Here is a 15,024-nt window from a genome sequence, read left to right as displayed (position 1 = left end):
TCTTTTTGGTGCTATAAACCTTCTAATGCAAATTGAATGTATATTTTTTCTGATGTCTTAGTACTTATGAAAATCTTAACTATGTTCTTTGCATTTTGAAGGTCCCTTATCCCTTATGCATCTGCACTGTGAAAGGTTACATGGCATCTGAAACAGGAAATATTCATATGCATTTTCTACCAGCTTGGCAAACTAATAAGACAAAATGTATAAGAGCAAATGATAAGACTCCAACAAGTTGATATTCTATCATAAAATAATCAGCAATTTAAAGGAGTACTTTATTTAAAAGCAATAAACAGAATTTTACACGATTCATATAATCCCTGTTTTTAAATGGACTTTTTATGTTATGAAATAATAACCTTTCACACCTTTGCATATTTCACTTCCAAATCAATCTTAAGAAGAAGCATTATGTGAGCCAGTTATTTCACAGGCTGGCCAAATGTTGTAATGATATTTTCCTACCAGACACTTTTAGTTTAACTTCTGACAGCCAAGTACATATATACAAAGAACAAGTAAGGTATAAATATGTAGATATATAAAGTATAAAAAATATAATGTATAAATTGCCAATTCAGTTTTTTAAAACTACACAAATTTATGTTTATAAGAATTCACAAGCCACATTAATTACTTTCTTTACTAGAAGTCAAATGAAAAATTAAAATTGCATACAATCAGTCTAGCAATATAAGTATGTGCGTGTTTGTGTAAAACTCTGAAAATACAAACTTAATTATCTATATTTTAAAGAAATATGGACAAATTTTAGGTTTGTGTTCCAATACAAGATGTATTCAGTAAACTGAAGTTCTAACTATTAAACCAATAATTACGCTTACTCTGAAAAAGGCAGAGAGGAACCATTAGGGTGGAAAACTATCACAGTAGACACCACTTTGGGAACTATCTGGAGTGTCAGTTATTGCTCAGCAGTATGCATGAATTCATTACACAAAAAGAAGCTTTAAACAGGAGTTAATAAGTATATATAATTTTACAGAACACACTATTTGCAATTTCAACAAAACTCAATGGTAAATAGTGTGTTTGAGATTCAGAGGAATGAAGTCATCTGGAACTTTGGAGGGGAAGGTCAAATGAATCAAACTTTATTCAAACATGACTGGATTGTTTTGTTGTTTGGCCTCTTATTGTATGTGAAAATCTAAAAAAAAGTTTTTATATCTGCTGAGATCCATTGCCAGCGAATACATATTTATGAGTGTGCATTTATATAATATATGCATATACATATGCATATATTATACATTCATTTATAAAGATGTATTTGCATGTTTTGGCTTTTATATCTTTATGTTCCCATGCGAGACATGATAAATATTATGACTACCTTCATTCTTCATCAAGTTCAAGGTTAATTCCCTTGTATGAAAAGCTTTGGTCTGAATTCTGTCCTAGGACTTCTAACCACACACAAACCAGAAGTCTGACCCTCACTCTAAGGTGTGGCCATGAGAGCTATGGTTTCTCTGTATGAGCACCTGCAGCTCAGACTTCTTACTATTTGATCATGATGTTTAGATTACATGTACAGTATCCCTTTGGTACTTGTAACCAGAGGACCTTTGTGTGTGTCTGTGTTTGCATGTGTGTGTGTGTGTGTCTTCCTCAAACTTCACAATAATGTTTCATTTTACCTTAGTTTTGACTTTAAAGGATAATATTCAAAAGTCTGTCTTTAATATGCCTACTGGCAATATTACCTCTTTTTAATAACTGTAAAATGTGAAAATACATCTGTGAATATAGTATAGTTACCCATAATAACTTAAATAATAAGAACAAAGATTACCATAAATTTTTGGAAAGATTTTTAGAAAAATCTTCAATTTGTAGGTCTGAAAAGCAAGGGGTGACTGACATAGAAAGATCCTTGAGATATACTTCTTCTCCTCCCTTTGTTCTCTCTTTGAATTGTTTCATGTGAAAGCAATTTTATTTTGTTTTAAGGTTTTTTTATTTAATTTTTCAATTTTAAACATGGTCTCACTATGCAACTCAAGCTGGCCAAGAATTTGTCCTTGAGACCGTGGTGGCCCCAAAATGTAGATATCCAATCATAATTTCCTTCAGAGCGCTATAATGAAAAGTATGGGACACCAAGACTGCCTTTAAAAATGTTTTATTCTTGTTATGCAACGTAAATATGTTTTGTGTGGCAATGTTTATTTTTGCTATATAATTTTCATTTTCCTCTATTGCAATATTGCAGTTACTTAAAACTATAGTTGTTTATCATTTCAAGGTAAGAAATGAAAAGCTTTGAGCTAAAATTATGAACCACCATTAGTATATTACATACATTACAATTTATATCTCACTGGAGTTTTATTCTTGGCTTTGTATTAATGTCACCTTTCCATTAAACTTACCTTTAATTTATCATATAGCTCTTGTATTATATATCTTAGTAATTAATCATAAATACTTCAAAAATAAGGCAGACTATAAACAAATAAACAAATTAGGATATGTTGTGACCAGTAACTTTTTTGTACTCCTTTCAACTTCTTCCGGTTGCCTTTGTCTTCACTGTGTCTCTCAAAAGTCTCCTCTCGGGCCGGGCGGTGGTGGCGCACGCCTTTAATCCCAGCACTCGGGAGGCAGAGGCAGGCGGATCTCTGTGAGTTCGAGGCCAGCCTGGTCTACAAGAGCTAGTTCCAGGACAGGCACCAAAAACTACAGAGAAACCCTGTCTCAAAAATCAAAAAAAAAAAAAAAAAAAAAAAAAAAGTCTCCTCTCCTTTCCCACCCATTATCTCAGCTTCCCAGGACACGCGTCTCGGTTGTGCTGGGCTTACCTAAAATACTGTCTACAAAAGTGATCTTTTAGTAGATTTTGTAATGGTTTAAGGGAAATATGCAGTTGGGACAGCCTTTATGAAAATGAGGGACACAGTCATGGTATTAGAGTGCAAATTTCTCTTTCTTTTACCTAATTGTAATAAATATTGATATTCATATGGAATTTAATAATTTCTGATTAACTGATTAAATTTAAAAGCTAGGTTAGAGATTTCATACACTTTCAAGCTCTGCCTTTCTAAACTCTAACTGGTTAACATCATGAATATCATTTACTAGAAAGATATTTCTGGTCTGAGTGAATTGACTAAATTGACTCAGTAAAATAGGACTTTGTGTAACCAATTTACATCAGAGGAACCTTTATTGGGAGTCTACAAGGAGAGCCACATGGGGCAGGTCTACCCTTAAATCACTCAAGTTCTAGCACACAGGACTGATTTAGTTAATATCTGCAGACTTTGCTTGTGAATGCCTCTAATCCTGGTCGGCTTTGTTCTGCTCTACTTTCAAGTACAAAGAACTGGGACCCCTGTGCTCGGTTGAGGGGCAGGCATTTTCTGTTTGAGTCCCCACTTGCTTGTGTGGTTTGTTTGCTTTATTTATTTATTTATGGTCAGGATCACAAGAGGAGGGTATCGGCCCTTTGAAGAATGAATGCTGCTGTCATCCTCCATTTCCTAGGAGATGTCACAGCTGTGACAAGGAAGGGTTTATAATGGCACAGTTCGGTGCCTTCATAATTTATTCTCTCTGATTTTATGCTCTTTTAGTCTCCTGCTCAACCATCCACTAACAAGCAGTGATATTAGCCAATAAATCAAAGACGTCTGCTTGTCACCACCAGATGCTTGGCCACATCTCTGCCGATTATGAGACGCACAAAAAGGACAATTTCATGTAGGGAATCTGCAGAGGAGTTCTAGTGATATTCTGTTTGATAGGAACCCAGCATGAGGTGAATGTAGTAAAATTCAATAACTTTTATGCCTCTTAGCAATGACGATCTAGGTTGAAGTAAAACTAGGAAGTAAATTAGGACCTCACCTTTCTAAGTGTTCTCTCTGTGATACTAAATCTCTTCCTTTAGTTCTTTGATACTTATTGCAGGAAGAAGAAATATAATAATGCACTAAGTTTATTTTGATGGGTCTAAGAATTTATGTTCCACTTCAAAAAACACCAATTGGGATATTTGTATCAATCTATAAAGTGAACCTACTGAATTACATATCATTGGTAAAGATATATTAGTAAAGAATATTTTTTCCTATGGCAGTCAGCATAGAAGTCTATAATGATGTTTTCTTCATTGTAAAAGAAAACCTGCTGTCCACCAAAAAATACTTAATGAATATTAAGTATTATGATTATCTTAATGATTATCTTTTATATTATTTTTTTTGAAATTCTTGATCTACTATAATATGGGCATATTTACTTTTGTGGTATACATGAGACTAATAACATCTGACTGACTTATAAGATTACAAATTGATGTGTATATGTAACATCTGCTTCTGAGTATGATGCTGAATTTGAAGTAGAGTATACACTATTCTTTAAATGAATAAGTAAAAAAAAAGTGACAGTATACTGACTTCATATTACCAAAAGCTGGTCATGATTTCTTACTCAAGAAGTTAAAAGTACTTATATATAAAATATTGTCAGTTCAGCTTCTTGCTATTTTAACAGTTTATTATAGACCAATAAAATATATCTTAACATGAACATCAAAATATTATTGTATAGCAAAAGCGCATCCTAGTTCTGCTTTGTTAATAAACTAAGTTTATGTAGCTCAGTTTAAGTGAATTTGCCTGAGTTACCGCTAAATTCAACACAAAAAATCAGTAAAAGTTTATTTTTTTCTAGTAGTGATAATTTTGCACAGTACAAGATTTAGAAGGAACACAGCATAAACCCCTGTGCTATTCTGTAACTTGCCTTTCTAATAAGCTTCATATGTAGTTTTTAGCAACATGAAATGGTCACGTTACCTTTTCTGGAGTGTCAACACAGTGAAGGATTCATAACACTCTCTCTAATAATTTAAGATGAAAAAAAGTTATGATTTATTTTATATCATTTGTGTCTTAAGTATTAAATCTACATGCACAGTTGGTAAAGTCGTGCAAGAGTATCACCATATACCAAGTTAGAGAAAGCCTCCCATTCTCCCATACAGATGAAGGACCACTGAAGTGTAGGTCCAAATACGTCTCATCTTTCCAACAGGTGATTACAATGTTTTCCAATTTCCAGCAGATGCCAATAGTTTCTTCATAAAACCACTATAGAAAAGTTGCCATTGTCTCTAAGCAATCAGAATCTTTTCTTTACATCATCTTCCTCTGCATCTTTGAAATCTTAGCAGCTTACTATCCCAGGAACATTTCCTGACATCTTAAGTTTAATCACAGATTTTCTCTTAATTTTAAGAACGTGATTTCAATTAAATTAGCATTTGGTGACGTGCTATTTTACTCATACTTTGGAAGCACCTTTGTCTGAATTCTGGCCTATACATTCTCTGATAGATTAAAAAAAAATTTTTCTTTGTCTTTCCCACTCTGGTGAACTAACCTAGAGTGTGCCAGTTGCCGTAATCATGGCCCATTTACCATGCATTTTGTGCAGCACTCTGAATAGGACTGAGTTCTGGAACTATTTTTTAATTGTTTGCATATTTTTTATCAACAAAAAGTGCACTGCTACATAGTGCATATTTAAAATTTTGGTTTCATATTAAATGAGATAAATTTTGAAACTGAATAGGTAGGAATACACTGCAGGGTAAGTATAGGCAGGTATTGTTATCATGACACATGATTTTGTTTCATTTTCTCAAAAGTAATATTAATTTTTATCAGAATGTATAGAACACAAAAATCAAACAACATTTTATCTATAATTAAAAAATGTACTTAAGAGTATATTTTAATATACCCTGAATTTTATTTATCTCTTGATTTATGTCAGCAAATGAGTCTCTGATTTTTACGTATCTGGCAAATCAATAATATAAAACCACATGGAAAACAAATTTATGCATTTGTGCAAGTTCTGTGGAGCAGTATATTTACGGAACATATCATTTAGAATAATAATAGGATTCAGTTGTAAATGCACCCATAATCATGCTGAAAGATTTTAGGTTACACAATTCATCATGTGATAAAATCAAGGAAATATGATAAATGTAACTGATATGTCATTTGATTAACATCAAATATTTAAATTATGAAGTTTGCACTCATTTGACAAAAGAAATACGAAGCTATTACCTGGGAAAAATAATGCAGCAAATTTCTTTATTGTGTAATAAATAATTTCTGAAAATTTTCCTATTTTGGAAACCTAAGAAAAGGTGACCAAGGTCATGTCCAGCTGTCATTATTAGTTATGCACTTTAGAGACTGAGTGATAAAAATACTTCAGACTTCTTATGTTCCTCTGAAAAACACCTAACTCATGTCAAGAAAACACCTCAGGTATATTTCAGTGAATTAATGCTCTAGAAAATATCAGTATATATTAAAAATCACCCAAAGATCAGAAACAAAAAGGTTTTAGTTAATAAAATTAAAAAGAAAAGCACAGTAAGTAAAAACTAAGAAAATTTAAATAAATTTGCATCACACATACTAATATAATATGGGTCCATTAATTATAATAAATGTACCATTAAAATGAAATGTTACTATAAGGACTTACATGGTGAAATATATAGTAGAACTTTCTCTTTGTTATAAATTTTCTGTAAGTAAAAAAGTGTTCTTGTGCAAAAGTAATTTTAAAAAGAGGTCAAAATCCTAATTTAAAACTCAGGAAATACAGTAGCCTTCTTGAGGATGTAAAGTGAATAGGGACTTTGTACAATTCTTAAATAATTATTTTAAGTAATCAGAAAAGGTCAGTTTGAATCCTAGTTCTATTACCTGCAAAAATGTGTTAACTTCAATGCCTATGAATGTTAGATACATGTAATATTAATTTAATCAGAACACTTTTATTAAATGTTTCAGAAAAGAGTTATACATTGAAATTTTAAGAGAAAGAATGACCTTCTAGAAAATGATTGAAATTATGAACACATCAAAATAGCAATCAGTTTTAATACAAGGTAATGTATGTGTTCACATGTGTCCTACTGAAAAACAATGAAAGCCTAGCATTGTAGCTCGACTGAGGCTGGCATTGGCTGTGTTTCCACTGCCTTCTAGACAGAGGATGGGAAGTTGTGGAATTTCAGTGCTAGCAGAAGGGTTGGATTAATGATGTCAAGGCAATAAAATACCCAGTGAGTCCTCTTATACTATGTCATCTTTACCAAGAGAATTTCTGCTTATAAGGATTCCCAAGAAGAGTTAGATAATACACTGATTATAAGAAAAAGTGCCTCCCAACACGCTAAAGATTTCCTGCAGAAACTCATGATTGGGTGTCAGAATTTGACACAGTCGCTTTGTGATGGGTTAACCCAAACTAGCCCCAGAAATGGACATGCTCGTGTCTAAGATTTCCCTATAGATATTCCAAATCACTGCAGATATTTTTCTTCAGATATAAACATCAGTCCTGAATAATTTAAGTCTAAGATTATTCTCTAATGTATTTATACATGCAGTTAATGTACTTGTGAGCAGTTATATCAATATTGTGTTTATTAGTACTAGTAACAATATTAATATAGTATCAATAAAGCAAACTTATAATGCCAGCATTGTTCCATCAGTGAAAGCCATGCCATGTGACACATACTTCAATTTGCACAAAAAGTCTGAGCAGCATATCTAGAGAGAAATTTCAAAAGAGAATATTGGTATGCTACTTACTTCACATTTTTTTCCCTCTAACTACTTTGCTTTATCTTAAATTGTGTCATTGCTTTGAGTATAATATGGAGAGATATAAGCAACAATCTCATTGTAGTTTGTCTGTATGATGATTTGTTTCTGAGCAAAATGTCTATTTTCAAAGTCAAAACTGTATCTCCATATCAAGAGAATACACTACTTTAATATTCACGCATGTTAGCATTCAAAAGTATACATAGTTCCAAATCCCATTCATATATTTTTTGTCTACAAACATACACACATACTTATATGTATATAAATTCATATTCATATAGAATTCATTTATAAATTGGGCATAGCAAGTGATTGATGAATTTAGTAGTAATATTAAAATACAATAAAGGGCATAAGCTAATAAAATAAATGGGAATAATTTTTTTCTCAAAATATCTTCTTTTGCCATACTTCTCAAACTTATAATGACATTGGATGATGCTATACCTGTTCAATGAAATAGACTGAAGTAAACAATGCAGGCACTGGAATGAATATTAAGCCACTGTATAAGTTAATCAAATACAAATAATTAGTTATGCAACAGATATTATCTCATACTCAAGACAGTTACTAAGACCCTGAAGAGTAGAGTGAATCGAATGTGTTTTCAGTATAAAAGGGAAATTATGCTTACGAGGCAAGGTGGAGAAGATATTTTGAAATTTCAGCATGGTTCTTAAGACATCACACTATTTCATGCAAGAATTAATTAAAAACATTAATTTAATTATGGAATTTTTCAGTTAGCCTTTTAAAACAACCCTTGCAACAAATTACTGAGAGTGAAACAATAGATTATCGGTGTCTACTATTTCAGTTGGTGATATCATTTAGTTCTAAGATCAACCAATTGGGCTATGTGTAAACATGGAAGAAAGTGTGAAACTTCTTTCCATGTTTCCTCAATTTGGATAAAATTGCAACAGAATCTAATAGCAAGCACTGTAAACATATTGAGAATATAAACTATATTTGCATATGACAAATATAGTTTATTGGATCAGACATATGCAATTATGAAATCTAAAATAAGCATAAACAAAAATTCAATGACACAGTGATGAATTATGTATGTTTTTAGTATGTTACACCAGAACTTCACTTTTAGTATTAGTGTGTAGAAAGGAACTCAGAATAATATGATAATTCATATTCCCACAATCTGTCTTGCAGTTCCTTTGGTGAAATGTTTCTAGTTAGACTAAGCTCAGATAGAAAACAAATAACAAAAACTACATGAAAATGAATAACAGTGCTTGAAAGAGTAATGACAGTTTAAGGTTATTGAAGAAAATGGTAGAAGACATTCTAGTATGACACTTCATGTTCCTCTCTGGACACAACTCTTTCTACAATTATTAAACAAACATTTCTTTTTCAGGGTCTTCCCTTAGAACATGAAACAGGAAGTTCATTTTGATAGTGCTTGTAATAAAATGAGTTCTTTCTTGAAGGAGAATGTGGTCAGTGTGTCAACATGTCTACCACCTCCAGCATCCACTTACGAGAAGGGCAAATATGTGCTCAGTGTCAAATTTATGACAGTGACATAGTCCACCAGTGACATAGTCCACAGACAGTTCAGGATTTATCTGCTGCTTTGCTTAGACTAGTACAGGATGCTTATAATAGAAATGTATTTCACACACACACACACACACACACACACACATACATACATACATATACATACAAAAAAAAACATTTATTTTGTTTTCTTACTTGAAACAAAATCTCATATATTGCAGACTGGCCTGAAAATCTCCTTGTGGTAGAATCTCTCCTGATCTTCCTGATTCTGTTTTCCAAGTCCTGGAATCCAGGCATGTACTACATTACATGGCTATTTTCTACATGAATTCTAATACATACAAAAGCTCTCTATTATTTTATTTCAGCCAGTTTATTTAATTCTTAGGAAGCCACACTTAGAAAATATACTCAAAGAAATAAAAAATGCATTAGCATCAGAATTATATTATCCTTAAATATTGAGCTCAAAATTATGGCAAAGATACTTTTCCCCAAGTAGAACCTTTGTATGTTCTGACAATAGATATTAATATTTCTTAATAAAAATCACACCATTACCCTATAGAGGTTAATGGCCATTCACTGTGCCTGTATTGGTAGCAATTCAGTTTCAATTTTAAATAATAGAGATTTGAAAGATGCAGATTTCTGTACAGGTTAAACAGAGCTAAAATAAACAGTGGAAGGTAAATCTGCTCTATATGAGTATTGATAGCACACCTACAACTTGTACTTATCATCAGCTGGTAATAGAAATCCATAAACTTAGTGAGAGCAATTGAGATAATTTTGATCTTTAAATGGCCACACAGCCAGATGTGCACATTAGATCACATTTGCCCCATAATAAGGATAGAAATTTGGGGTGCAGGAACTTTTAAACAATGACTAAATAAGGTTATGATAAAATAAATCAGGGAAGTAAGATGGTTTAATGGCTTTTTAATGAGCCTAATGTTTTCCGTTTTAATGAGCCCTCTTACATCAGCTTTAATCATTTCATGAGAATGAGAAATGATTGAGAAATAGCTTGCATTAATTCAATTTTCTGTTCAGTCTTCCCACAAGCCATTATGGCATAGTGGCTAATGGGAGTCAGCTTGGATAAGTAGGGACTCATATAAAAAGACAAGTCTCAGCTAAATTTACTTAGACACTTGATGTGTTAACTGGTGATAAGGTTGTAGTTCCTCATTTTGCAAAGAGCTTACCAAATGCCCACACAGTATTTTAACATTATAGCACACAAAAAATTGATTAGGATAATTAAAAGATCTATAATTTTAACTAATAAATTCTACAAATTTGTGTTAAAAGGTCACCTGACCTTTTAATATTGATATACAAAAGTAAAAATATTAAAAGTAAGTGAACATCAAAATGCTTTCATTAGTTAAGATGGGTGTTCAAAACCAAGTCAAATGTACATAAAATGATACAAATACCCTAATATTTAAAGTTCATTTTACATGAAATCTGTAATAGTTTATGTTGCAGGGTTAAATGTTGACATCTTCTCATATTATCACATACAAAAATTTAAATGGAACACATAGCATATAAAACTGTGGAGGGCCGGACCACATTCTCCATTGCTTCTAGGAACAAAGGTAGAGATTGACCTTTGTGACCCCAAGGTGTGGCGGTACACTCCTTTAGTCCTGATGCCTGGGCAGCAGAGGCAGATTGACCTCTGTGACCTCAAGGCATGGTAGTACACGCCTTTGGTCCCAGTGCCTGGGAAGCAGAGACAGGCAGATCTCTGTGAGTTCAAGGTGATGTAGCACACGCCTTTAATCCCAGTGCATGTGCTTGTTAACTCTCTACCGCTGCGTCCCTGCCTACTCCCGAGGCATCATCTGGGATAATGGGCAGCGGACCAATCCAAGAGTGACACGTCAGAAGCGAGGACTGTTTCCTTTATAAGGGCTGGGTTCCCCTCATTCTGGGTCTCCGCCATGTAAGCTTATGCTCTCCCTCTCAAGATGCATAAAGCTCTACTGCAGAAGAATCCTAAGTGTCCCGCATCGTTCTTGCGGGCGAGACGGTAGCGCGGGACATAAAACAACCCCAAAATTGTTGCCATATGTACCATCAGAGCCACTGATAATGAAAGGAGAAACAGATCTAATGAACTTAGTTTTAAAAATATTTTTTCAATTATATGATCAGTGGTTGAAAAAAGGATTCAACAGTTGAGACTATTTGTATTTCCTCTAGATCACGGTTCAGAACCAAAAGTGTCTCACAGTTCTCTGTAACTCCAGTTCCAGAGGATATATCATGGACTTCTTCATGCATGTGCACTCATGTGGACATATCCACATGTATACACACCTTCCCCTAAGCATAGTCAAATATAATGATAAACATATCTTTAAAATACATACATACAAATGACCAAACATGTGAGACACAATTAATTTTGAAAAATTCAAATATTATTATTAATGCCAACAAGCAATGCAAGATACTGAATACAAGTATGTGTGTAAATATATACATATACATGTATATTGATATATGTACATGTGTGTGAAACATATGTATACATATTGATAGTTTGGATAAAAATGTCCCCTATAGGCTCATAATAGTTGAATACTTAGTCTCCAGGGTATGGAATAGTTAGATAGGATGAAACTGTTTAGGAGGTTTACTTCCTTGTTAAAGGAAGTGTTTCACTAAGGGTGAGCTTTGAAGTTGTGAAAACTTATGAAAGTTCAGGCTCTCCCCCTCTCCCCAATCTCTGCCCCCTACACTGGGACAAAGATGTATATCTCAGCTATTTATCGATCACCATGTCTGCCTGCTGTCATGTTCTCTGACATGATGGTAATGGACTAAACTTCTGAAACCGTAAGAAAATCCCCCAGTTAAAAGCTTTCTTATATTAATGACTCCTGTGTCATGGTGTCTCCTCACAGCAATAGAGCAGTGAATAACACAGAAAGTAATACTAGGGAGTTTGGTATTGCTGTGACCGTATTGTCCATACTTTTTGTTGAAAGGGCATGTATGACTTCAGGACTTTGGAATGGAAAAGTGTTTGAATGTTTTAAGTTGGGTTTACTGGATTACCCTAGTAAGAACGTTGGATGATGGTTCTGAAAGCAGTTTAAACAATGGGGGACCAGACTAAGAAATTTCAGAGGAATAAATATTGGTAAGTTGCCGAGAGACTATTCTTGTGATATTTTGACAACAAATGTGGCTGATTTTTGCCTTTGTCTTAAAAATCTGTCTGATGCTAAATTCAAGAATTATGGATTAATAGCATTGGCAGAGGAATTTTCAAGACAGCCTAGTAGTGGCTGTGTCTTGTGGTTATTAGTAATCATTCTTGTACAAATCACAATGAAAAGAAAGAAAAACTAGACAAAGAGGTATCGAAATGTAAAGTTTGAGGGTAAAAGGAAGTGTAATGGAACTAAGCACAGAGCTCAGGGAGATGAAAAGTGTAAAGAATATTCTTATGTTGAATGGAAGAAAGGAAGTGGAGACCTTAGAGTGAAACTGCACTTAGCTAAGCTTCCAACTTGTAACATAGAATTAAAGAAAAGTTTAATCAGTGAAGAAACTCATCAACTTCAGAAAACTGGAGCAATTATAAGTAAAAGAGTAGGTCAAGTTTCATCGTCGTCAAGCAGCAGAACTTGCTGACTTTGGTCACATAGTTCTGTCTGACTTAATGGTCCTGGATACAAAAGGGGTATTTTGTATCTCCTCCCATGACTAAAGTGTTGACATGTCCAAGTGTTAACACCAAACATACCAGGGCTGGAAGTCTGCAGAGGCCATTGTGTTAAGATGTGAAAGATAAAAAAAAAAACAAACCCTAGATTTCCTTAGAAATCCTAAGATGGTGGAAATGCCAAAGTCATGGCACAGCTGTCGAAGACAATCTGCACACCAGGTATGGAACCAGCCAAGGGGAAAAGTGCTGGAGTCAACACATGAACAGAGTGGGAAATCTGAAGAATCTGTTGACAGAAGAAATGGAACCACAGACTTTGGAGTTTATCCAGCTGGGTTTCAGTCTTCCTTTGGTCCACTATTTTCTCACTATGTTCCATCTTCCTCCTTTTGAAATGGTAATCTATATTATATAGCAGTGTATGCTGAAAGTAGGAGATTTCTCTTCTTATTTCGATTTTCAGAGGGTTACAGTTAAGGGAATGCTATGAGTCTCAGAAAAGACTGAACTTTAGAGTTTTAAAATTCTATTTCTGTGAATGGGAAAATTTGAGTTTGTTAATTCATTTTTTTTACAATTATGACAACATCCCTATGGGATCAGGTCATAGAATGTCATGCTTTGACAAAGACAAGCCCCTTATATGCTCATCTAGTTGCATGTTTAGCCACCAGGGAGTAGAACTCATTAATAGAATTAGAAAGATTCGGAGGTTTGGTCTTATTGAGTAGGTGTAGCATTACTAGAAGAAGTATGTTGTTGGGCAGTGGCTTTGAGGTTTCAAAAGCTCATGCCTGGCCTAGTCTCTTTCAGCTTATTGATCAGAGTTTAACTCTCAGTTACTTCTCCAGCACCACACCTGTTTATGCCATGCTCTCTGTCATGATGATAACGGTATTAGCGTCGGAAACTGTTAAAAATCCCCCCAATTAAATGCTCTATCTTATAAGGTACCTTACTCATCTTGTCTTTTTACAGAAATAGAACAGTGACTAAGATGCACACACACACACGCACACACAAACACAATGTGTATATATATAAGGACAGTAGGAACATTTTTAAAGTTTTAATAAAAAGAAACTCTTTAATATACTTAGTCTGTTTCTGAGTTAGTACCTGTGAAGATGTGAGTTATATAAATGTCCAGGAGTACCCAAGATATGAAGCAGGGTGTTAAATCTCTCAGAATTGGAGTTACAAGACTTAGGTAGACACTAGACATGTTTAGTGGGTGCTAGAACCTTAATTCCAGTCCTCAGAATTACTTAGTTATGACTCTTAAAATAGGAACAATATTTCCAGTCGAAGAAATATTTTCTAAAGGAAATACATATCTATTTAAGCTAACATTGTACCCTATATACACAATATTGAAACCATGTAGAGCTTCATAAATATATACAATTATTGTATTATTTAAAAAATTAAGAACTAAACTGCACTGCCTAAGGAGTAATAAAAAGAATTAATACAACAATCACAAATGTCTTAAGTACTACAGGGACATCTGTAGCTTTAGAATGTGTACTTTAATAGTTCTGACAGCACTATTAAGTTGCTGCTATCAAGCTGGCAACATGGCTACCTTAACAACTTCATATTGATGCTATCATCATTACCCCAAGTCAAATCGATACTCTACATGACGATCTCTTAACAAAAATCTTTACAAGAATGAACTATGTTCTTCAGGTATCCTCCTCCTAGACGAAAGAGACATCAAAAATAAGCTTCTTCTTCGTTTGCAGCCGAGTTGATTATAAAAGGACTTTTCTCCATGAGCACAAAGGGTTTCTCATCATGAGAACAAAGGTTTCTCAAAAGCTAATAAATAATTGTATTTATTGATATAGAACAGGGCATGATAGACACATCAATAGACACATAAGGCTGTATGACAGTATTCCAGGGAAGTTGTGAACAAATGCTCACTCACCACTGAGAGGGAACTGATGGCAGAGCTGAGTATGGATACTCCCAAAGTTCGTCTTGATAAACCAAGCAATTTTATTGGAGTTGTTTAAAGAAATGCTGGTGTGGGGTTATCTACAGCAACACAAGTGAGTCAAAGACAGCTGCATCACCAAACCA

Source organism: Myodes glareolus, chromosome 9 (assembly GCF_982192425.1).
Source record: "Myodes glareolus chromosome 9, mMyoGla1.1, whole genome shotgun sequence".
In the NCBI taxonomy this organism is placed as follows: domain Eukaryota; kingdom Metazoa; phylum Chordata; class Mammalia; order Rodentia; family Cricetidae; genus Myodes; species Myodes glareolus.
This window is presented reverse-complemented; position numbering follows the sequence as displayed.